Consider the following 23,776-nt stretch of genomic DNA (forward strand, 5'->3'; position numbering starts at 1 on the left):
CGTCCCCGTCCCCTAACCCTAACCCTAGCCCGAACCCTAAGCCTAACCCTTCCCCGAAGCCTGACCCTCACCCGTCCCCTAATCCTAACCCGTACGCTGACACTCACCCGCGCCCTCACACGTACGCTCCCCCTAAAGCGTTGTCGTGCCCTCACCTGGACCCTAAACCGTCCCCGTCCCCTAACCCTAACCCTAGCCCGAACCCTTACCCTAACCCTTCCCAGAAGCCTGACCCTCACCCGTCCCCTAATCCTAACCCGTACGCTGACACTCACCCGCGCCCTCACACGTACGCTCCCCCTAAAGCGTTGTCGTGCCCTCACCTGGACCCTAAACCGTCCCCGTCCCCTAACCCTAACCCTAGCCCGAACCCTAACCCTAACCCTTCCCCGAAGCCTGACCCTCACCCGTCCCCAATCCTAACCCGTACGCTGACACTCACCCGCGCCCTCACACGTACGCTCCCCCTAAAGCGTTGTCGTGCCCTCACCTGGACCCTAAACCATCCCCGTCCCCTAACCCTAACCCTAGCCCGAACCCTAACCCTAACCCTTCCCCGAAGCCTGACCCTCACCCGTCCCCAATCCTAACCCGTACGCTGACACTCACCCGCGCCCTCACACGTACGCTCCCCCTAAAGCGTTGTCGTGCCCTCACCTGGACCCTAAACCGTCCCCGTCCCCTAACCCTAACCCTAGCCCGAACCCTTACCCTAACCCTTCCCCGAAGCCTGACCCGCACCCGTCCCCTAATCCTAACCCGTACGCTGACACTCACCCGCGCCCTCACACGTACGCTCCCCCTACAGCGTTGTCGTGCCCTCACCTGGACCCTAAACTGTCCCCGTCCCCTAACCCTAACCCTAGCCCGAACCCTAACCCTAGCCCTTCCCCGAAGCCTGACCCTCACCCGTCCCCTAATCCTAACCCGTACGCTGACACTCACCCGCGCCCTCACACGTACGCTCCCCCTACAGCGTTGTCGTGCCCTCACCTGGACCCTAAACTGTCCCCGTCCCCTAACCCTAACCCTAACCCTAACCCTGACCCTAAACCGTCCCCGTCCCCTAACCCTAACCCTAGCCCGAACCCTAACCCTAACCCTTCCCCGAAGCCTGACCCTCACCCGTCCCCTAATCCTAACCCGTACGCTGACACTCACCCGCGCCCTCACACGTACGCTCCCCCTAAAGCGTTGTCGTGCCCTCACCTGGACCCTAAACCGTCCCCGTCCCCTAATCCTAACCCTAGCCCGAACCCTAACCCTAACCCTTCCTCGAAGCCTGACCCTCACCCGTCCCCTAATCCTAACCCGTACGCTGACACTCACCCGCGCCCTCATACGTACGCTCCCCCTAAAGCGTTGTCGTGCCCTCACCTGGACCCTAAACCGTCCCCGTCCCCTAACCCTAACCCTAGCCCGAACCCTAACCCTAACCCTTCCCCGAAGCCTGACCCTCACCCGTCCCCTAATCCTAACCCGTACGCTGACACTCACCCGCGCCCTCACACGTACGCTCCCCCTAAAGCGTTGTCGTGCCCTCACCTTGACCCTAAACCGTCCCCGTCCCCTAACCCTAACCCTAGCCCGAACCCTAACCCTAACCCTTCCCCGAAGCCTGACCCTCACCCGGCCCCTAATCCTAACCCGTACGCTGACACTCACCCGCGCCCTCACACGTACGCTCCCCCTAAAGCGTTGTCGTGCCCTCACATGGGCTCTAAACCGTCCCCGTCCCCTAACCCTAACCCTAGCCCGAACCCTAACCCTAACCCTTCCCCGAAGCCTGACCCTCACCCGGCCCCTAATCCTAACCCGTACGCTGACACTCACCCGCGCCCTCACACGTACGCTCCCCCTAAAGCGTTGTCGTGCCCTCACCTAGACCCTAAACCGTCCCCGTCCCCTAACCCTAACCCTAGCCCGAACCCTAACCCTAACCCTTCCCCGAAGCCTGACCCTCACCCGTCCCCTAATCCTAACCCGTACGCTGACAGTCACCCGCGCCCTCACACGTACGCTCCCCCTAAAGCGTTGTCGTGCCCTCACCTGGACCCTAAACCGTCCCCGTCCCCTAACCCTAACCCTAGCCCGAACCCTAACCCTAACCCTTCCCCGAAGCCTGACCCTCACCCGTCCCCTAATCCTAACCCGTACGCTGACACTCACCCGCGCCCTCACACGTACGCTCCCCCTAAAGCGTTGTCGTGCCCTCACCTGGACCCTAAACCGTCCCCGTCCCCAACCCTAACCCTAGCCCGAACCCTTACCCTAACCCTTCCCAGAAGCCTGACCCTCACCCGTCCCCTAATCCTAACCCGTACGCTGACACTCACCCGCGCCCTCACACGTACGCTCACCCTAAAGCTTTGTCGTGCCCTCACCTGGGCCCTAAACCGTCCCCGTCCCCTAACCCTAACCCTAGCCCGAACCCTAACCCTAACCCTTCCCCGAAGCCTGACCCTCACCCGTCACCTAATCCTAAACCGTACGCTGACAGTCACCCGCGCCCTCACACGTACACTCCCCCTAAAGCGTTGTCGTGCCCTCACCTGGACCCTAAACCGTCCCCGTCCCCTAACCCTAACCCTAGCCCGAACCCTAACCCTAACCGTTCCCCGAAGCCTGACCCTCACCCGTCCCCTAATCCTAACCCGTACGCTGACACTCACCTGCGCCCTCACACGTACGCTCCCCCTAAAGCGTTGTCGTGCCCTCACCTGGACCCTAAACCGTCCCCGTCCCCTAACACTAACCCTAGCCCGAACCCTAAGCCTAACCCTTCCGCGAAGCCTGACCCTCACCCGTCCCCTAATCCTAACCCGTACGCTGACACTCACCCGCGCCCTCACACGTACGCTCCCCCTAAAGCGTTGTCGTGCCCTCACCTGGACCCTAAACCGTCCCCGTCCCCTAACCCTAATCCTAGCCCGAACCCTAACCCTAACCCTTCCCCGAAGCCTGACCCTCACCCGTCCCCTAATCCTAACCCGTACGCTGACACTCACCCGCGCCCTCACACGTACGCTCCCCCTAAAGCGTTGTCGTGCCCTCACCTGGACCCTAAACCGTCCCCGTCCCCTAACCCTAACCCTAGCCCGAACCCTAAGCCTAACCCTTCCCCGAAGCCTGACCCTCACCCGTCCCCAATCCTAACCCGTACGCTGACACTCACCCGCGCCCTCACACGTACGCTCCCCCTTAAGCGTTGTCGTGCCCTCACCTGGACCCTAAACCATCCCCGTCCCCTAACCCTAACCCTAGCCCGAACCCTAACCCTAACCCTTCCCCGAAGCCTGACCCTCACCCGTCCCCAATCCTAACCCGTACGCTGACACTCACCCGCGCCCTCACACGTACGCTCCCCCTAAAGCGTTGTCGTGCCCTCACCTGGACCCTAAACCGTCCCCGTCCCCTAACCCTAACCCTAGCCCGAACCCTTACCCTAACCCTTCCCCGAAGCCTGACCCTCACCCGTCCCCTAATCCTAACCCGTACGCTGACACTCACCCGCGCCCTCACACGTACGCTCCCCCTACAGCGTTGTCGTGCCCTCACCTGGACCCTAAACTGTCCCCGTCCCCTAACCCTAACCCTAGCCCGAACCCTAACCCTAGCCCTTCCCCGAAGCCTGACCCTCACCCGTCCCCTAATCCTAACCCGTACGCTGACACTCACCCGCGCCCTCACACGTACGCTCCCCCTAAAGCGTTGTCGTGCCCTCACCTGGACCCTAAACCGTCCCCGTCCCCTAACCCTAACCCTAGCCCGAACCCTAACCCTAACCCTTCCCTGAAGCCTGACCCTCACCCGTCCCCTAATCCTAACCCGTACGCTGACACTCACCTGCGCCCTCACACGTACGCTCCCCCTAAAGCGTTGTCGTGCCCTCACCTGGACCCTAAACCGTCCCCGTCCCCTAACCCTAACCCTAGCCCGAACCCTAACCCTAACCCTTCCCCGAAGCCTGACCCTCACCCGTCCCCTAATCCTAACCCGTACACTGACACTCACCTGCGCCCTCACACGTACGCTCCCCCTAAAGCGTTGTCGTGCCCTCACCTGGACCCTAAACCGTCCCCGTCCCCTAACACTAACCCTAGCCCGAACCCTAAGCCTAACCCTTCCGCGAAGCCTGACCCTCACCCGTCCCCTAATCCTAACCCGTACGCTGACACTCACCCGCGCCCTCACACGTACGCTCCCCCTAAAGCGTTGTCGTGCCCTCACCTGGACCCTAAACCGTCCCCGTCCCCTAACCCTAACCCTAGCCCGAACCCTAACCCTAACCCTTCCCCGAAGCCTGACCCTCACCCGTCCCCTAATCCTAACCCGTACGCTGACACTCACCCGCGCCCTCACACGTACGCTCCCCCTAAAGCGTTGTCGTGCCCTCACCTGGACCCTAAACCGTCCCCGTCCCCTAACCCTAACCCTAGCCCGAACCCTAACCCTAACCCTTCCCCGAAGCCTGACCCTCACCCGTCCCCAATCCTAACCCGTACGCTGACACTCACCCGTGCCCTCACACGTACGCTCCCCCTACAGCGTTGTCGTGCCCTCACCTGGACCCTAAACTGTCCCCGTCCCCTAACCCTAACCCTAGCCCGAACCCTAACCCTAGCCCTTCCCCGAAGCCTGACCCTCACCCGTCCCCTAATCCTAACCCGTACGCTGACACTCACCCGCGCCCTCACACGTACGCTCCCCCTAAAGCGTTGTCGTGCCCTCACCTGGACCCTAAACCGTCCCCGTCCCCTAACCCTAACCCTAGCCCGAACCCTAACCCTAACCCTTCCCCGAAGACTGACCCTCACCCGTCCCCTAATCCTAACCCGTACGCTGACACTCACCTGCGCCCTCACACGTACGCTCCCCCTAAAGCGTTGTCGTGCCCTCACCTGGACCCTAAACCGTCCCCGTCCCCTAACCCTAACCCTAGCCCGAACCCTAACCCTAACCCTTCCCCGAAGCCTGACCCTCACCCGTCCCCTAATCCTAACCCGTACGCTGACACTCACCTGCGCCCTCACACGTACGCTCCCCCTAAAGCGTTGTCGTGCCCTCACCTGGACCCTAAACCGTCCCCGTCCCCTAACACTAACCCTAGCCCGAACCCTAAGCCTAACCCTTCCGCAAAGCCTGACCCTCACCCGTCCCCTAATCCTAACCCGTACGCTGACACTCACCCGCGCCCTCACACGTGCGCTCCCCCTAAAGCGTTGTCGTGCCCTCACCTGGACCCTAAACCGTCCCCGTCCCCTAACCCTAATCCTAGCCCGAACCCTAACCCTAACCCTTCCCCGAAGCCTGACCCTCACCCGTCCCCTAATCCTAACCCGTACGCTGACACTCACCCGCGCCCTCACACGTACGCTCCCCCTAAAGCGTTGTCGTGCCCTCACCTGGACCCTAAACCGTCCCCGTCCCCTAACCCTAACCCTAGCCCGAACCCTAACCCTAACCCTTCCCCGAAGCCTGACCCTCACCCGTCCCCAATCCTAACCCGTACGCTGACACTCACCCGCGCCCTCACACGTACGCTCCCCCTAAAGCGTTGTCGTGCCCTCACCTGGACCCTAAACCATCCCCGTCCCCTAAACCTAACCCTAGCCCGAACCCTAACCCTAACCCTTCCCCGAAGCCTGACCCTCACCCGTCCCCAATCCTAACCCGTACGCTGACACTCACCCGCGCCCTCACACGTACGCTCCCCCTAAAGCGTTGTCGTGCCCTCACCTGGACCCTAAACCGTCCCCGTCCCCTAACCCTAACCCTAACCCTAACCCTGACCCTAAACCGTCCCCGTCCCCTAACCCTAACCCTAGCCCGAACCCTAACCCTAACCCTTCCCCGAAGCCTGACCCTCACCCGTCCCCTAATCCTAACCCGTACGCTGACACTCACCCGCGCCCTCACACGTACGCTCCCCCTAAAGCGTTGTCGTGCCCTCACCTGGACCCTAAACCGTCCCCGTCCCCTAATCCTAACCCTAGCCCGAACCCTAACCCTAACGCTTCCTCGAAGCCTGACCCTCACCCGTCCCCTAATCCTAACCCGTACGCTGACACTCACCCGCGCCCTCACACGTACGCTCCCCCTAAAGCGTTGTCGTGCCCTCACCTGGACCCTAAACCGTCCCCGTCCCCTAACCCTAACCCTAGCCCGAACCCTAACCCTAACCCTTCCCCGAAGCCTGACCCTCACCCGTCCCCTAATCCTAACCCGTACGCTGACACTCACCCGCGCCCTCACACGTACGCTCCCCCTAAAGCGTTGTCGTGCCCTCACCTGGACCCTAAACCGTCCCCGTCCCCTAACCCTAACCCTAGCCCGAACCCTAACCCTAACCCTTCCCCGAAGCCTGACCCTCACCCGTCCCCTAATCCTAACCCGTACGCTGACACTCACCCGCGCCCTCACACGTACGCTCCCCCTAAAGCGTTGTCGTGCCTTCACCTGGACCCTAAACCGTCCCCGTCCCCTAACCCTAACCCTAGCCCGAGCCCTAACCCTAACCCTTCCCCGAAGCCTGACCCTCACCCGTCCCCTAATCCTAACCCGTACGCTGACACTCACCCGCGCCCTCACACGTACGCTCCCCCTAAAGCGTTGTCGTGCCCTCACCTGGGCCCTAAACCGTCCCCGTCCCCTAACCCTAGCCCGAACCCTAACCCTAACCCTTCCCCGAAGCCTGACCCACACCCGTCCCCTAATCCTAACCCGTACGCTGACACTCACCCGCGCCCTCACACGTACGCTACCCCTAAAGCGTTGTCGTGCCCTCACCTGGACCCTAAACCGTCCCCGTCCCCTAACCCTAACCCTAGCCCGAACCCTAACCCTAACCCTTCTCCGAAGCCTGACCCTCACCCGTCCCCTAATCCTAACCCGTACGCTGACACTCACCCGCGCCCTCACACGTACGCTCCCCCTAAAGCGTTGTCGTGCCCTCACCTGGACCCTAAACCGTCCCCGTCCCCTAACCCTAACCCTAGCCCGAACCCTAACCCTAACATTTCCCCGAAGCGTGACCCTCACCCGTCCCCTAATCCTAACCCGTACGCTGACACTCACCCGCGCCCTCACACGTACGCTCCCCCTAAAGCGTTGTCGTGCTCTCACCTGGGCCCTAAACCGTCCCCGTCCCCTAACCCTAACCCTAGCCCGAACCCTAACCCTAACCCTTCCCCGAAGCCTGACCCTCACCCGTCCCCTAATCCTAACCCGTACGCTGACACTCACCCGCGCCCTCACACGTACGCTCCCCCTAAAGCGTTGTTGTGCCCTCACCTGGACCCTAAACCGTCCCCGTCCCCTAACCCTAACCCTAGCCCGAACCCTAACCCTAACCCTTCCCCGAAGCCTGACCCTCACCCGTCCCCTAATCCTAACCCGTACGCTGACACTCACCCGCGCCCTCACACGTACGCTCCCCCTAAAGTGTTGTCGTGCCCTCACCTGGGCCCTAAACCGTCCCCGTCCCCTAACCCTAACCCTAGCCCGAACCCTAACACTAACCCTTCCCCGAAGCCTGACCCTCACCCGTCCCCTAATCCTAACCCGTACGCTGACACTCACCCGCGCCCTCACATGTACGCTCCCCCTAAAGCGTTGTCGTGCCCTCACCTGGACCCTAAACCGTCCCCATCCCCTAACCCTAACCCTAGCCCGAACCCTAACCCTAACCCTTCCCCGAAGCCTGACCCTCACCCGTCCCCTAATCCTAACCCGAACGCTGACACTCACGCGCGCCCTCACACGTACGCTCCCCCTAAAGCGTTGTCGTGCCCTCACCTGGATCCTAAACCGTCCCCGTCCCCTAACCCTAACCCTAGCCCAACCCTAACCCTAACACTTCCCCGAAGCCTGACCCTCACCCGTCGCCTAATCCTAACCCGTACGCTGACACTCACGTGCGCCCTCACACGTACGCTCCCCCTAAAGCGTTGTCGTGCCCTCACCTGGACCCTAAACCGTCCCCGTCCCCTAACCCTAACCCTAGCCCGAACCCTAACCCTAACCCTTCCCCGAAGCCTGACCCTCACCCGTCCCCAATCCTAAACCGTACGCTGACACTCACCCGCGCCCTCACACGTACGCTCCCCCTAAAGCGTTGTCGTGCCCTCACCTGGACCCTAAACCGTCCCCGTCCCCTAACCCTAACCCTAGCCCGAACCCTAAACCTAACACTTCCCCGAAGCCTGACCCTCACCCGTCCCCTAATCCTAACCCGTACGCTGACACTCACCCGCGCCCTCACACGTACGCTCCCCCTAAAGCGTTGTCGTGCCCTCACCTGGACCCTAAACCGTCCCCGTCCCCTAACCCTAACCCTAGCCCGAACCCTAACCCTAACCCTTCCCCGAAGCCTGACCCTCACCCGTCCCCTAATCCTAACCCGTACGCTGACACTCACCCGCGCCCTCACAAGTACGCTCCCCCTAAAGCGTTGTCGTGCCCTCACCTGGACCCTAAACCGTCCCCGTCACCTAACCCTAACGCTAGCCGGAACCCTAACCCTAACCCTTCCCCGAAGCCTGATCCGCACCCGTCCCCTAATCCTAACCCGTACGCTGACACTCACCCGCGCCCTCACACGTACGCTCTCCCTAAAGCGTTGTCGTGCCCTCACCTGGACCCTAAACAGTCCCCGTCCCCTAACCCTAACCCTAGCCCGAACCCTAACCCTAACCCTTCCCCGAAGCCTGACCCGCACCCGTCCCCTAATTCTAACCCGTACGCTGACACTCACCCGCGCCCTCACACGTACGCTCCCCCTACAGCGTTGTCGTGCCCTCACCTGGACCCTAAACCGTCCCCGTCCCCTAACCCTAACCCTAGCCCGAACCCTAACCCTAACCCTTCCCCGAAGCCTGACCCTCACCCGTCCCCTAATCCTAACCCGTACGCTGACACTCAACCGCGCCCTCACACGTACGCTCCCCCTAAAGCGTTGTCGTGCCCTCACCTGGACCCTAAACCGTCCCCGTCCCCTAACCCTAACCCTAGCCCGAACCCTAACCCTAACCCTTCCCCGAAGCCTGACCCTCACCCGTCCCCTAATCCTAACCCGTACGCTGACACTCACCCGCGCCCTCACACGTACGCTCCCCCTAAAGCGTTGTCGTGCCCTCACCTGGACCCTAAACCGTCCCCGTCCCCTAACCCTAACCCTAGCCCGAACCCTAACCCTAACCCTTCCCCGAAGCCTGACCCTCACCCGTCCCCTAATCCTAACCCGTACGCTGACACTCACCCGTGCCCTCACACGTACGCTCCCCCTAAAGCGTTGTCGTGCCCTCACCTGGACCCTAAACCGTCCCCGTCCCCAACCCTAACTCTAGCCCGAACCCTAACCCTAACCCTTCCCCGAAGCCTGACCCTCACCCGTCCCCTAATCCTAACCCGTACGCTGACACTCACCCGCGCCCTCACACGTACGCTCCCCCTAAAGCGTTGTCGTGCCCTCACCTGGACCCTAAACCGTCCCCGTCCCCTAACCCTAACCCTAGCCCGAACCCTAACCCTAACCCTTCCCCGAAGCCTGACCCTCACCCGTCCCCTAATCCTAACCCGTACGCTGACACTCACCCGCGCCCTCATACGTACGCTCCCCCTAAAGCGTTGTCGTGCCCTCACCTGGACCCTAAACCGTCCCCGTCCCCTAACCCTAACCCTAGCCCGAACCCTAAGCCTAACCCTTCCCCGAAGCCTGACCCTCACCCGTCCCCTAATCCTAACCCGTACGCTGACACTCACCCGCGCCCTCACACGTACGCTCCCCCTAAAGCGTTGTCGTGCCCTCAGCTGGACCCTAAACCGTCCCCGTCCCCTAACCCTAACCCTAGCCCGAACCCTTACCCTAACACTTCCCAGAAGCCTGACCCTCACCCGTCCCCTAATCCTAACCCGTACGCTGACACTCACCCGTGCCCTCACACGTACGCTCCCCCTAAAGCGTTGTCGTGCCCTCACCTGGACCCTAAACCGTCCCCGTCCCCTAACCCTAACCCTAGCCCGAACCCTAACCCTAACCCTTCCCCGAAGCCTGACCCTCACCCGTCCCCTAATCCTAACCCGTACGCTGACACTCACCCGCGCCCTCACACGTACGCTCCCCCTAAAGCGTTGTCGTGCCCTCACCTGGACCCTATACCGTCCCCGTCCCCTAACCCTAACCCTAGCCCGAACCCTAACCCTAACCCTTCCCCGAAGCCTGACCCTCACCCGTCCCCAATCCTAACCCGTACGCTGACACTCACCCGCGCCCTCACACGTACGCTCCCCCTAAAGCGTTGTCATGCCCTCACCTGGACCCTAAACCGTCCCCGTCCCCTAACCCTAACCCTAGCCCGAACCCTAACCCTAACCCTTCCCCGAAGCCTGACCCGCACCCGTCCCCTAATCCTAACCCGTACGCTGACACTCACCCGCGCCCTCACACGTACGCTCCCCCTACAGCGTTGTCGTGCCCTCACCTGGACCCTAAACCGTCCCCGTCCCCTAACCCTAACCCTAGCCCGAACCCTAAACCTATCCCTTCCCCGAAGCCTGACCCTCACCCGTCCCCTAATCCTAACCCGTACGCTGACACTCACCCACGCCCTCACACGTACGCTCCCCCTAAAGCGTTGTCGTGCCCTCACCTGGACCCTAAACCGTCCCCGTCCCCTAACCCTAACCCTAGCCCGAACCCTAACCCTAACCCTTCCCCGAAGCCTGACCCTCACCCGTCCCCTAATCCTAACCCGTACGCTGACACTCACCTGCGCCCTCACACGTACGCTCCCCCTAAAGCGTTGTCGTGCCCTCACCTGGACCCTAAACCATCCCCGTCCCCTAACCCTAACCCTAGCCCGAACCCTAAGCCTAACCCTTCCCCGAAGCCTGACCCTCACCCGTCCCCTAATCCTAACCCGTACGCTGACACTCACCCGCGCCCTCACACGTACGCTCCCCCTAAAGCGTTGTCGTGCCCTCACCTGGACCCTAAACCGTCCCCGTCCCCTAACCCTAACCCTAGCCCGAACCCTTACCCTAACCCTTCCCAGAAGCCTGACCCTCACCCGTCCCCAATCCTAACCAGTACGCTGACACTCACCCGCGCCCTCACACGTACGCTCCCCCTAAAGCGTGGTCGTGCCCTCACCTGGACCCTAAACCGTCCCCGTCCCCTAACCCTAACCCTAGCCCGAACCCTAACCCTAACCCTTCCCCGAAGCCTGACACTCACCCGTCCCCAATCCTAACCCGTACGCTGACACTCACCCGCGCCCTCACACGTACGCTCCCCCTAAAGCGTTGTCATGCCCTCACCTGGACCCTAAACCGTCCCCGTCCCCTAACCCTAACCCTAGCCCGAACCCTAACCCTAACCCTTCCCCGAAGCCTGACCCGCACCCGTCCCCTAATCCTAACCCGTACGCTGACACTCACCCGCGCCCTCACACGTACGCTCCCCCTACAGCGTTGTCGTGCCCTCACCTGGACCCTAAACCGTCCCCGTCCCCTAACCCTAACCCTAGCCCGAACCCTAAACCTATCCCTTCCCCAAAGCCTGACCCTCACCCGTCCCCTAATCCTAACCCGTACGCTGACACTCACCCACGCCCTCACACGTACGCTCCCCCTAAAGCGTTGTCGTGCCCTCACCTGGACCCTAAACCGTCCCCGTCCCCTAACCCTAACCCTAGCCCGAACCCTAACCCTAACCCTTCCCCGAAGCCTGACCCTCACCCGGCCCCTAATCCTAACCCGTACGCTGACACTCACCTGCGCCCTCACACGTACGCTCCCCCTAAAGCGTTGTCGTGCCCTCACCTGGACCCTAAACCGTCCCCGTCCCCTAACCCTAACCCTAGCCCGAACCCTAACCCTAACCCTTCCCCGAAGCCTGACCCTCACCCGTCCCCTAATCCTAACCCGTACGCTGACACTCACCTGCGCCCTCACACGTACGCTCCCCCTAAAGCGTTGTCGTGCCCTCACCTGGACCCTAAACCGTCCCCGTCCCCTAACCCTAACCCTAGCCCGAACCCTAAGCCTAACCCTTCCCCGAAGCCTGACCCTCACCCGTCCCCTAATCCTAACCCGTACGCTGACACCCGCGCCTTCACACGTACGCTCCCCCTAAAGCGTTGTCGTGCCCTCACCTGGACCCTAAACCGTCCCCGTCCCCTAACCCTAACCCTAGCCCGAACCCTTACCCTAACCCTTCCCAGAAGCCTGACCCTCACCCGTCCCCTAATCCTAACCCGTACGCTGACACTCACCCGTGCCCTAACACGTACGCTCCCCCTAAAGCGTTGTCGTGCCCTCACCTGGACCCTAAACCGTCCCCTTCCCCTAACCCTAACCCTAGCCCGAACCCTAACCCTAACCCTTCCCCGAAGCCTGACCCTCACCCGTCCCCTAATCCTAACCCGTACGCTGACACTCACCCGCGCCCTCACACGTACACTCCCCCTAAAGCGTTGTCGTGCCCTCACCTGGACCCTAAACCGTCCCCGTCCCCTAACCCTAACCCTAGCCCGAACCCTAACCCTAGCCCTTCCCCGAAGCCTGACCCTCACCCGTCCCCTAATCCTAACCCGTACGCTGACACTCACCCGCGCCCTCACACGTACGCTCCCCCTAAAGCGTTGTCGTGCCCTCACCTGGACCCTAAACCGTCCCCGTCCCCTAACCCTAACCCTAGCCTGAACCCTAACCCTAACCCTTCCCCGAAGCCTGACCCTCACCCGTCCCCTAATCCTAACCCGTACGCTGACACTCACCCGCGCCCTCACACGTACGCTCCCCCTAAAGCGTTGTCGTGCCCTCACCTGGACCCTAAACCGTCCCCGTCCTCTAACCCTAACCCTAGCCCGAACCCTAAGCCTAACCCTTCCCCGAAGCCTGACCCTCACCCGTCCCCTAATCCTAACCCGTACGCTGACACTCACCCGCGCCCTCACACGTACGCTCCCCCTAAAGCGTTGTCGTGCCCTCACCTGGACCCTGAACCGTCCCCGTCCCCTAACCCTAACCCTAGCCCGAACCCTTACCCTAACCCTTCCCAGAAGCCTGACCCTCACCCGTCCCCTAATCCTAACCCGTACGCTGACACTCACCCGCGCCCTCACACGTACGCTCCCCCTAAAGCGTTGTCGTGCCCTCACCTGGGCCCTAAACCGTCCCTGTCCCCTAACCCTAACCCTAGCCCGAACCCTAACCCTAACCCTTCCCCGAAGCCTGACCCTCACCCGGCCCCTAATCCTAACCCGTACGCTGACACTCACCCGCGCCCTCACACGTACGCTCCCCCTAAAGCGTTGTCGTGCCCTCACCTGGACCCTAAACCGTCCCCGTCCCCAACCCTAACCCTAGCCCGAACCCTTACCCTAACCCTTCCCAGAAGCCTGACACTCACCCGTCCCCTAATCCTAACCCGTACGCTGACACTCACCCGCGCCCTCACACGTACGCTCCCCCTAAAGCGTTGTCGTGCCCTCACCTGGGCCCTAAACCGTCCCCGTCCCCTAACCCTAACCCTAGCCCGAACCCTAACCCTAACCCTTCCCCGAAGCCTGACCCTCACCCGTCCCCTAATCCTAACCCGTACGCTGACACTCACCCGCGCCCTCACACGTACGCTCCCCCTAAAGCGTTGTCGTGCCCTCACCTGGACCCTAAACCGTCCCCGTCCCCAACCCTAACCCTAGCCCGAACCCTTACCCTAACCCTTCCCAGAAGCCTGACCCTCACCCGTCCCCTAATCCTAACCCGTACGCTGACACTCACCCGCGCCCTCACACGTACGCTCCCCCTAAAGCGTTGTCGTGCCCTCACCTTGACCCTAAACCGTCCCCGTCCACTAACCTTAACCCTAGCCCGAACCCTAACCCTAACACTTCCCCGAAGCCTGACCCTCACCCGTCCCCTAATCCTAAACCGTACGCTGACACTCACCTGCGCCCTCACACGTACGCTCCCCCTAAAGCGTTGTCGTGTCCTCACCTGGACCCTAAAACGTCCCCGTCCCCTAACCCTAACCCTAGCCCGAACCCTAACCCTAACCCTTCCCCGAAGCCTGACCCTCACCCGTCCCCTAATCCTAACCCGTACGCTGACACTCACCCGCGCCCTCACACGTACGCTCCCCCTAAAGCGTTGTCGTGCCCTCACCTGGACCCTAAACCGTCCCCGTCCCCAACCCTAACCCTAGCCCGAACCCTTACCCTAACCCTTCCCAGAAGCCTGACACTCACCCGTCCCCTAATCCTAACCCGTACGCTGACACTCACCCGCGCCCTCACACGTACGCTCCCCCTAAAGCGTTGTCGTGCCCTCACCTGGGCCCTAAACCGTCCCCGTCCCCTAACCCTAACCCTAGCCCGAACCCTAACCCTAACCCTTCCCCGAAGCCTGACCCTCACCCGTCCCCTAATCCTAACCCGTACGCTGACACTCACCCGCGCCCTCACACGTACGCTCCCCCTACAGCGTTGTCGTGCCCTCACCTGGACCCTAAACCGTCCCCGTCCCCTAACCCTAACCCTAGCCCGAACCCTAAACCTATCCCTTCCCCGAAGCCTGACCCTCACCCGTCCCCTAATCCTAACCCGTACGCTGACACTCACCCACGCCCTCACACGTACGCTCCCCCTAAAGCGTTGTCGTGCCCTCACCTGGACCCTAAACCGTCCCCGTCCCCTAACCCTAACCCTAGCCCGAACCCTAACCCTAACCCTTCCCCGAAGCCTGACCCTCACCCGTCCCCTAATCCTAACCCGTACGCTGACACTCACCTGCGCCCTCACACGTACGCTCCCCCTAAAGCGTTGTCGTGCCCTCACCTGGACCCTAAACCATCCCCGTCCCCTAACCCTAACCCTAGCCCGAACCCTAAGCCTAACCCTTCCCCGAAGCCTGACCCTCACCCGTCCCCTAATCCTAACCCGTACGCTGACACTCACCCGCGCCCTCACACGTACGCTCCCCCTAAAGCGTTGTCGTGCCCTCACCTGGACCCTAAACCGTCCCCGTCCCCTAACCCTAACCCTAGCCCGAACCCTTACCCTAACCCTTCCCAGAAGCCTGACCCTCACCCGTCCCCAATCCTAACCAGTACGCTGACACTCACCCGCGCCCTCACACGTACGCTCCCCCTAAAGCGTGGTCGTGCCCTCACCTGGACCCTAAACCGTCCCCGTCCCCTAACCCTAACCCTAGCCCGAACCCTAACCCTAACCCTTCCCCGAAGCCTGACACTCACCCGTCCCCAATCCTAACCCGTACGCTGACACTCACCCGCGCCCTCACACGTACGCTCCCCCTAAAGCGTTGTCATGCCCTCACCTGGACCCTAAACCGTCCCCGTCCCCTAACCCTAACCCTAGCCCGAACCCTAACCCTAACCCTTCCCCGAAGCCTGACCCGCACCCGTCCCCTAATCCTAACCCGTACGCTGACACTCACCCGCGCCCTCACACGTACGCTCCCCCTACAGCGTTGTCGTGCCCTCACCTGGACCCTAAACCGTCCCCGTCCCCTAACCCTAACCCTAGCCCGAACCCTAAACCTATCCCTTCCCCAAAGCCTGACCCTCACCCGTCCCCTAATCCTAACCCGTACGCTGACACTCACCCACGCCCTCACACGTACGCTCCCCCTAAAGCGTTGTCGTGCCCTCACCTGGACCCTAAACCGTCCCCGTCCCCTAACCCTAACCCTAGCCCGAACCCTAACCCTAACCCTTCCCCGAAGCCTGACCCTCACCCGGCCCCTAATCCTAACCCGTACGCTGACACTCACCTGCGCCCTCACACGTACGCTCCCCCTAAAGCGTTGTCGTGCCCTCACCTGGACCCTAAACCGTCCCCGTCCCCTAACCCTAACCCTAGCCCGAACCCTAACCCTAACCCTTCCCCGAAGCCTGACCCTCACCCGTCCCCTAATCCTAACCCGTACGCTGACACTCACCTGCGCCCTCACACGTACGCTCCCCCTAAAGCGTTGTCGTGCCCTCACCTGGACCCTAAACCGTCCCCGTCCCCTAACCCTAACCCTAGCCCGAACCCTAAGCCTAACCCTTCCCCGAAGCCTGACCCTCACCCGTCCCCTAATCCTAACCCGTACGCTGACACTCACCCGCGCCTTCACACGTACGCTCCCCCTAAAGCGTTGTCGTGCCCTCACCTGGACCCTAAACCGTCCCCGTCCCCTAACCCTAACCCTAGCCCGAACCCTTACCCTAACCCTTCCCAGAAGCCTGACCCTCACCCGTCCCCTAATCCTAACCCGTACGCTGACACTCACCCGTGCCCTAACACGTACGCTCCCCCTAAAGCGTTGTCGTGCCCTCACCTGGACCCTAAACCGTCCCCTTCCCCTAACCCTAACCCTAGCCCGAACCCTAACCCTAACCCTTCCCCGAAGCCTGACCCTCACCCGTCCCCTAATCCTAACCCGTACGCTGACACTCACCCGCGCCCTCACACGTACACTCCCCCTAAAGCGTTGTCGTGCCCTCACCTGGACCCTAAACCGTCCCCGTCCCCTAACCCTAACCCTAGCCCGAAACCTAACCCTAGCCCTTCCCCGAAGCCTGACCCTCACCCGTCCCCTAATCCTAACCCGTACGCTGACACTCACCCGCGCCCTCACACGTACGCTCCCCCTAAAGCGTTGTCGTGCCCTCACCTGGACCCTAAACCGTCCCCGTCCCCTAACCCTAACCCTAGCCTGAACCCTAACCCTAACCCTTCCCCGAAGCCTGACCCTCACCCGTCCCCTAATCCTAACCCGTACGCTGACACTCACCCGCGCCCTCACACGTACGCTCCCCCTAAAGCGTTGTCGTGCCCTCACCTGGACCCTAAACCGTCCCCGTCCTCTAACCCTAACCCTAGCCCGAACCCTAAGCCTAACCCTTCCCCGAAGCCTGACCCTCACCCGTCCCCTAATCCTAACCCGTACGCTGACACTCACCCGCGCCCTCACACGTACGCTCCCCCTAAAGCGTTGTCGTGCCCTCACCTGGACCCTAAACCGTCCCCGTCCCCTAACCCTAACCCTAGCCCGAACCCTTACCCTAACCCTTCCCAGAAGCCTGACCCTCACCCGTCCCCTAATCCTAACCCGTACGCTGACACTCACCCGCGCCCTCACACGTACGCTCCCCCTAAAGCGTTGTCGTGCCCTCACCTGGGCCCTAAACCGTCCCTGTCCCCTAACCCTAACCCTAGCCCGAACCCTAACCCTAACCCTTCCCCGAAGCCTGACCCTCACCCGGCCCCTAATCCTAACCCGTACGCTGACACTCACCCGCGCCCTCACACGTACGCTCCCCCTAAAGCGTTGTCGTGCCCTCACCTGGACCCTAAACCGTCCCCGTCCCCAACCCTAACCCTAGCCCGAACCCTTACCCTAACCCTTCCCAGAAGCCTGACACTCACCCGTCCCCTAATCCTAACCCGTACGCTGACACTCACCCGCGCCCTCACACGTACGCTCCCCCTAAAGCGTTGTCGTGCCCTCACCTGGGCCCTAAACCGTCCCCGTCCCCTAACCCTAACCCTAGCCCGAACCCTAACCCTAACCCTTCCCCGAAGCCTGACCCTCACCCGTCCCCTAATCCTAACCCGTACGCTGACACTCACCCGCGCCCTCACACGTACGCTCCCCCTAAAGCGTTGTCGTGCCCTCACCTGGACCCTAAACCGTCCCCGTCCCCAACCCTAACCCTAGCCCGAACCCTTACCCTAACCCTTCCCAGAAGCCTGACCCTCACCCGTCCCCTAATCCTAACCCGTACGCTGACACTCACCCGCGCCCTCACACGTACGCTCCCCCTAAAGCGTTGTCGTGCCCTCACCTTGACCCTAAACCGTCCCCGTCCACTAACCTTAACCCTAGCCCGAACCCTAACCCTAACACTTCCCCGAAGCCTGACCCTCACCCGTCCCCTAATCCTAAACCGTACGCTGACACTCACCTGCGCCCTCACACGTACGCTCCCCCTAAAGCGTTGTCGTGTCCTCACCTGGACCCTAAAACGTCCCCGTCCCCTAACCCTAACCCTAGCCCGAACCCTAACCCTAACCCTTCCCCGAAGCCTGACCCTCACCCGTCCCCTAATCCTAACCCGTACGCTGACACTCACCCGCGCCCTCACACGTACGCTCCCCCTAAAGCGTTGTCGTGCCCTCACCTGGACCCTAAACCGTCCCCGTCCCCAACCCTAACCCTAGCCCGAACCCTTACCCTAACCCTTCCCAGAAGCCTGACACTCACCCGTCCCCTAATCCTAACCCGTACGCTGACACTCACCCGCGCCCTCACACGTACGCTCCCCCTAAAGCGTTGTCGTGCCCTCACCTGGGCCCTAAACCGTCCCCGTCCCCTAACCCTAACCCTAGCCCGAACCCTAACCCTAACCCTTCCCCGAAGCCTGACCCTCACCCGTCCCCTAATCCTAACCCGTACGCTGACACTCACCCGCGCCCTCACACGTACGCTCCCCCTAAAGCGTTGTCGTGCCCTCACCTGGACCCTAAACCGTCCCCGTCCCCAACCCTAACCCTAGCCCGAACCCTTACCCTAACCCTTCCCAGAAGCCTGACCCTCACCCGTCCCCTAATCCTAACCCGTACGCTGACACTCACCCGCGCCCTCACACGTACGCTCCCCCTAAAGCGTTGTCGTGCCCTCACCTTGACCCTAAACCGTCCCCGTCCACTAACCTTAACCCTAGCCCGAACCCTAACCCTAACACTTCCCCGAAGCCTGACCCTCACCCGTCCCCTAATCCTAAACCGTACGCTGACACTCACCTGCGCCCTCACACGTACGCTCCCCCTAAAGCGTTGTCGTGTCCTCACCTGGACCCTAAAACGTCCCAGTCCCCTAACCCTAACCCTAGCCCGAACCCTAACCCTAACCCTTCCCCGAAGCCTGACCCTCACCCGTCCCCTAATCCTAACCCGTACGCTGACACTCACCTGCGCCCTCACACGTACGCTCCCCCTAAAGCGTTGTCGTGCCCTCACCTGGACCCTAAACCGTCCCCGTCCCCTAACCCTAACCCTAGCCCGAACCCTAACCCTAACCCTTCCCCGAAGCCTGACCCTCACCCGTCCCCAATCCTAACCCGTACGCTGACACTCACCCGCGCCCTCACACGTACGCTCCCCCTAAAGCGTTGTCATGCCCTCACCTGGACCCTAAACCGTCCCCGTCCCCTAACCCTAACCCTAGCCCGAACCCTAACCCTAACCCTTCCCCGAAGCCTGACCCTCACCCGTCCCCTAATCCTAACCCGTACGCTGACACTCACCCGCGCCCTCACACGTACGCTCCCCCTAAAGCGTTGTCGTGCCCTCACCTGGACCCTAAACCGTCCCCGTCCTCTAACCCTAACCCTAGCCCGAACCCTAAGCCTAACCCTTCCCCGAAGCCTGACCCTCACCCGTCCCCTAATCCTAACCCGTACGCTGACACTCACCTGCGCCCTCACACGTACGCTCCCCCTAAAGCGTTGTCGTGCCCTCACCTGGACCCTAAACCGTCCCCGTCCCCTAACCCTAACCCTAGCCCGAACCCTTACCCTAACCCTTCCCAGAAGCCTGACCCTCACCCGTCCCCTAATCCTAACCCGTACGCTGACACTCACCCGCGCCCTCACACGTACGCTCCCCCTAAAGCGTTGTCGTGCCCTCACCTGGGCCCTAAACCGTCCCCGTCCCCTAACCCTAACCCTAGCCCGAACCCTAACCCTAACCCTTCCCCGAAGCCTGACCCTCACCCGGCCCCTAATCCTAACACGTACGCTGACACTCACCCGCGCCCTCACACGTACGCTCCCCCTAAAGCGTTGTCGTGCCCTCACCTTGACCCTAAACCGTCCCCGTCCACTAACCTTAACCCTAGCCCGAACCCTAACCCTAACCCTTCCCCGAAGCCTGACCCTCACCCGTCCCCTAATCCTAACCCGTACGCTGACACTCACCTGCGCCCTCACACGTACGCTCCCCCTAAAGCGTTGTCGTGTCCTCACCTGGACCCTAAAACGTCCCCGTCCCCTAACCCTAACCCTAGCCCGAACCCTAACCCTAACTCTTCCCCGAAGCCTGACCCTCACCCGTCCCCTAATCCTAACCCGTACGCTGACACTCACCTGCGCCCTCACACGTACGCTCCCCCTAAAGCGTTGTCGTGCCCTCACCTGGACCCTAAACCGTCCCCGTCCCCTAACCCTAACCCTAGCCCGAACCCTAACCCTAACCCTTCCCAGAAGCCTGACCCTCACCCGGCCCCTAATCCTAACCCGTACGCTGACACTCACCCGCGCCCTCACACGTACGCTCCCCCTAAAGCGTTGTCGTGCCCTCACCTGGACCCTAAACCGTCCCCGTCCCCAACCCTAGCCCTAGCCCGAACCCTTACCCTAACCCTTCCCAGAAGCCTGACCCTCACCCGTCCCCTAATCCTAACCCGTATGCTGACACTCACCCGCGCCCTCACACGTACGCTCCCCCTAAAGCGTTGTCGTGCCCTCACCTGGGCCCTAAACCGTCCCCGTCCCCTAACCCTAACCCTAGCCCGAACCCTAACCCTAACCCTTCCCCGAAGCCTGACCCTCACCCGTCCCCTAATCCTAACCCGTACGCTGACACTCACCCGCGCCCTCACACGTACGCTCCCCCTAAAGCGTTGTCGTGCCCTCACCTGGACCCTAAACCGTCCCCGTCCCCAACCCTAACCCTAGCCCGAACCCTTACCCTAACCCTTCCCAGAAGCCTGACCCTCACCCGTCCCCTAATCCTAACCCGTACGCTGACACTCACCCGCGCCCTCACACGTACGCTCCCCCTAAAGCGTTGTCGTGCCCTCACCTGGGCCCTAAACCGTCCCCGTCCCCTAACCCTAACCCTAGCCCGAACCCTAACCCTAACCCTTCCCCGAAGCCTGACCCTCACCCGGCCCCTAATCCTAACCCGTACGCTGACACTCACCCGCGCCCTCACACGTACGCTCCCCCTAAAGCGTTGTCGTGCCCTCACCTGGACCCTAAACCGTCCCCGTCCCCAACCCTAGCCCTAGCCCGAACCCTTACCCTAACCCTTCCCAGAAGCCTGACCCTCACCCGTCCCCTAATCCTAACCCGTACGCTGACACTCACCCGCGCCCTCACACGTACGCTCCCCCTAAAGCGTTGTCGTGCCCTCACCTGGGCCCTAAACCGTCCCCGTCCCCTAACCCTAACCCTAGCCCGAACCCTAACCCTAACCCTTCCCCGAAGCCTGACCATCACCCGTCCCCTAATCCTAACCCGTACGCTGACACTCACCCGCGCCCTCACACGTACGCTCCCCCTAAAGCGTTGTCGTGCCCTCACCTGGACCCTAAACCGTCCCCGTCCCCAACCCTAACCCTAGCCCGAACCCTTACCCTAACCCTTCCCCGAAGCCTGACCCTCACCCGTCCCCTAATCCTAACCCGTACGCTGACACTCACCCGCGCCCTCACACGTACACTCCCCCTAAAGCGTTGTCGTGCCCTCACCTGGGCCCTAAACCGTCCCCGTCCCCTAACCCTAACCCTAGCCCGAACCCTAACCCTAACCCTTCCCCGAAGCCTGACCCTCACCCGGCCCCTAATCCTAACACGTACACTGACACTCACCCGCGCCCTCACACGTACGCTCCCCCTAAAGCGTTGTCGTGCCCTCACCTTGACCCTAAACCGTCCCCGTCCACTAACCTTAACCCTAGCCCGAACCCTAACCCTAACCCTTCCCCGAAGCCTGACCCTCACCCGTCCCCTAATCCTAACCCGTACGCTGACACTCACCTGCGCCCTCACACGTACGCTCCCCCTAAAGCGTTGTCGTGTCCTCACCTGGACCCTAAAACGTCCCCGTCCCCTAACCCTAACCCTAGCCCGAACCCTAACCCTAACCCTTCCCCGAAGCCTGACCCTCACCCGTCCCCTAATCCTAACCCGTACGCTGACACTCACCTGCGCCCTCACACGTACGCTCCCCCTAAAGCGTTGTCGTGCCCTCACCTGGACCCTAAACCGTCCCCGTCCCCTAACCCTAACCCTAGCCCGAACCCTAACCCTAACCCTTCCCCGAAGCCTGACCCTCACCCGTCCCCAATCCTAACCCGTACGCTGACACTCACCCGCGCCCTCACACGTACGCTCCCCCTAAAGCGTTGTCGTGCCCTCACCTGGACCCTAAACCGTCCCCGTCCCCTAACCCTAACCCTAGCCCGAACCCTTACCCTAACCCTTCCCAGAAGCCTGACCCTCACCCGTCCCCTAATCCTAACCCGTACGCTGACACTCACCCGCGCCCTCACACGTACGCTCCCCCTAAAGCGTTGTCGTGCCCTCACCTGGACCCTAAACCGTCCCCGTCCCCTAACCCTAACCCTAGCCCGAACCCTAACCCTAACCCTTCCCCGAAGCCTGACCCTCACCCGGCCCCTAATCCTAACCCGTACGCTGACACTCACCCGCGCCCTCACACGTACGCTCCCCCTAAAGCGTTGTCGTGCCCTCACCTGGACCCTAAACCGTCCCCGTCCCCAACCCTAGCCCTAGCCCGAACCCTTACCCTAACCCTTCCCAGAAGCCTGACCCTCACCCGTCCCCTAATCCTAACCCGTACGCTGACACTCACCCGCGCCCTCACACGTACGCTCCCCCTAAAGCGTTGTCGTGCCCTCACCTGGGCCCTAAACCGTCCCCGTCCCCTAACCCTAACCCTAGCCCGAACCCTAACCCTAACCCTTCCCCGAAGCCTGACCCTCACCCGTCCCCTAATCCTAACCCGTACGCTGACACTCACCCGCGCCCTCACACGTACGCTCCCCCTAAAGCGTTGTCGTGCCCTCACCTGGACCCTAAACCGTCCCCGTCCCCAACCCTAACCCTAGCCCGAACCCTTACCCTAACCCTTCCCAGAAGCCTGACCCTCACCCGTCCCCTAATCCTAACCCGTACGCTGACACTCACCCGCGCCCTCACACGTACGCTCCCCCTAAAGCGTTGTCGTGCCCTCACCTGGGCCCTAAACCGTCCCCGTCCCGTAACCCTAACCCTAGCCCGAACCCTAACCCTAACCCTTCCCCGAAGCCTGACCCTCACCCGGCCCCTAATCCTAACCCGTACGCTGACACTCACCCGCGCCCTCACACGTACGCTCCCCCTAAAGCGTTGTCGTGCCCTCACCTGGATCCTAAACCGTCCCCGTCCCCAACCCTAGCCCTAGCCCGAACCCTTACCCTAACCCTTCCCAGAAGCCTGACCCTCACCCGTCCCCTAATCCTAACCCGTACGCTGACACTCACCCGCGCCCTCACACGTACGCTCCCCCTAAAGCGTTGTCGTGCCCTCACCTGGGCCCTAAACCGTCCCCGTCCCCTAACCCTAACCCTAGCCCGAACCCTAACCCTAACCCTTCCCCGAAGCCTGACCATCACCCGTCCCCTAATCCTAACCCGTACGCTGACACTCACCCGCGCCCTCACACGTACGCTCCCCCTAAAGCGTTGTCGTGCCCTCACCTGGACCCTAAACCGTCCCCGTCCCCAACCCTAACCCTAGCCCGAACCCTTACCCTAACCCTTCCCAGAAGCCTGACCCTCACCCGTCCCCAAATCCTAACCCGTACGCTGACACTCACCCGCGCCCTCACACGTACACTCCCCCTAAAGCGTTGTCGTGCCCTCACCTGGACCCTAAACCGTCCCCGTCCCCTAACCCTAACCCTAGCCCGAAC

This window comes from Pseudorca crassidens, chromosome 18, assembly GCF_039906515.1.
Source record: "Pseudorca crassidens isolate mPseCra1 chromosome 18, mPseCra1.hap1, whole genome shotgun sequence".
Taxonomy (NCBI): Eukaryota; Metazoa; Chordata; class Mammalia; order Artiodactyla; family Delphinidae; genus Pseudorca; species Pseudorca crassidens.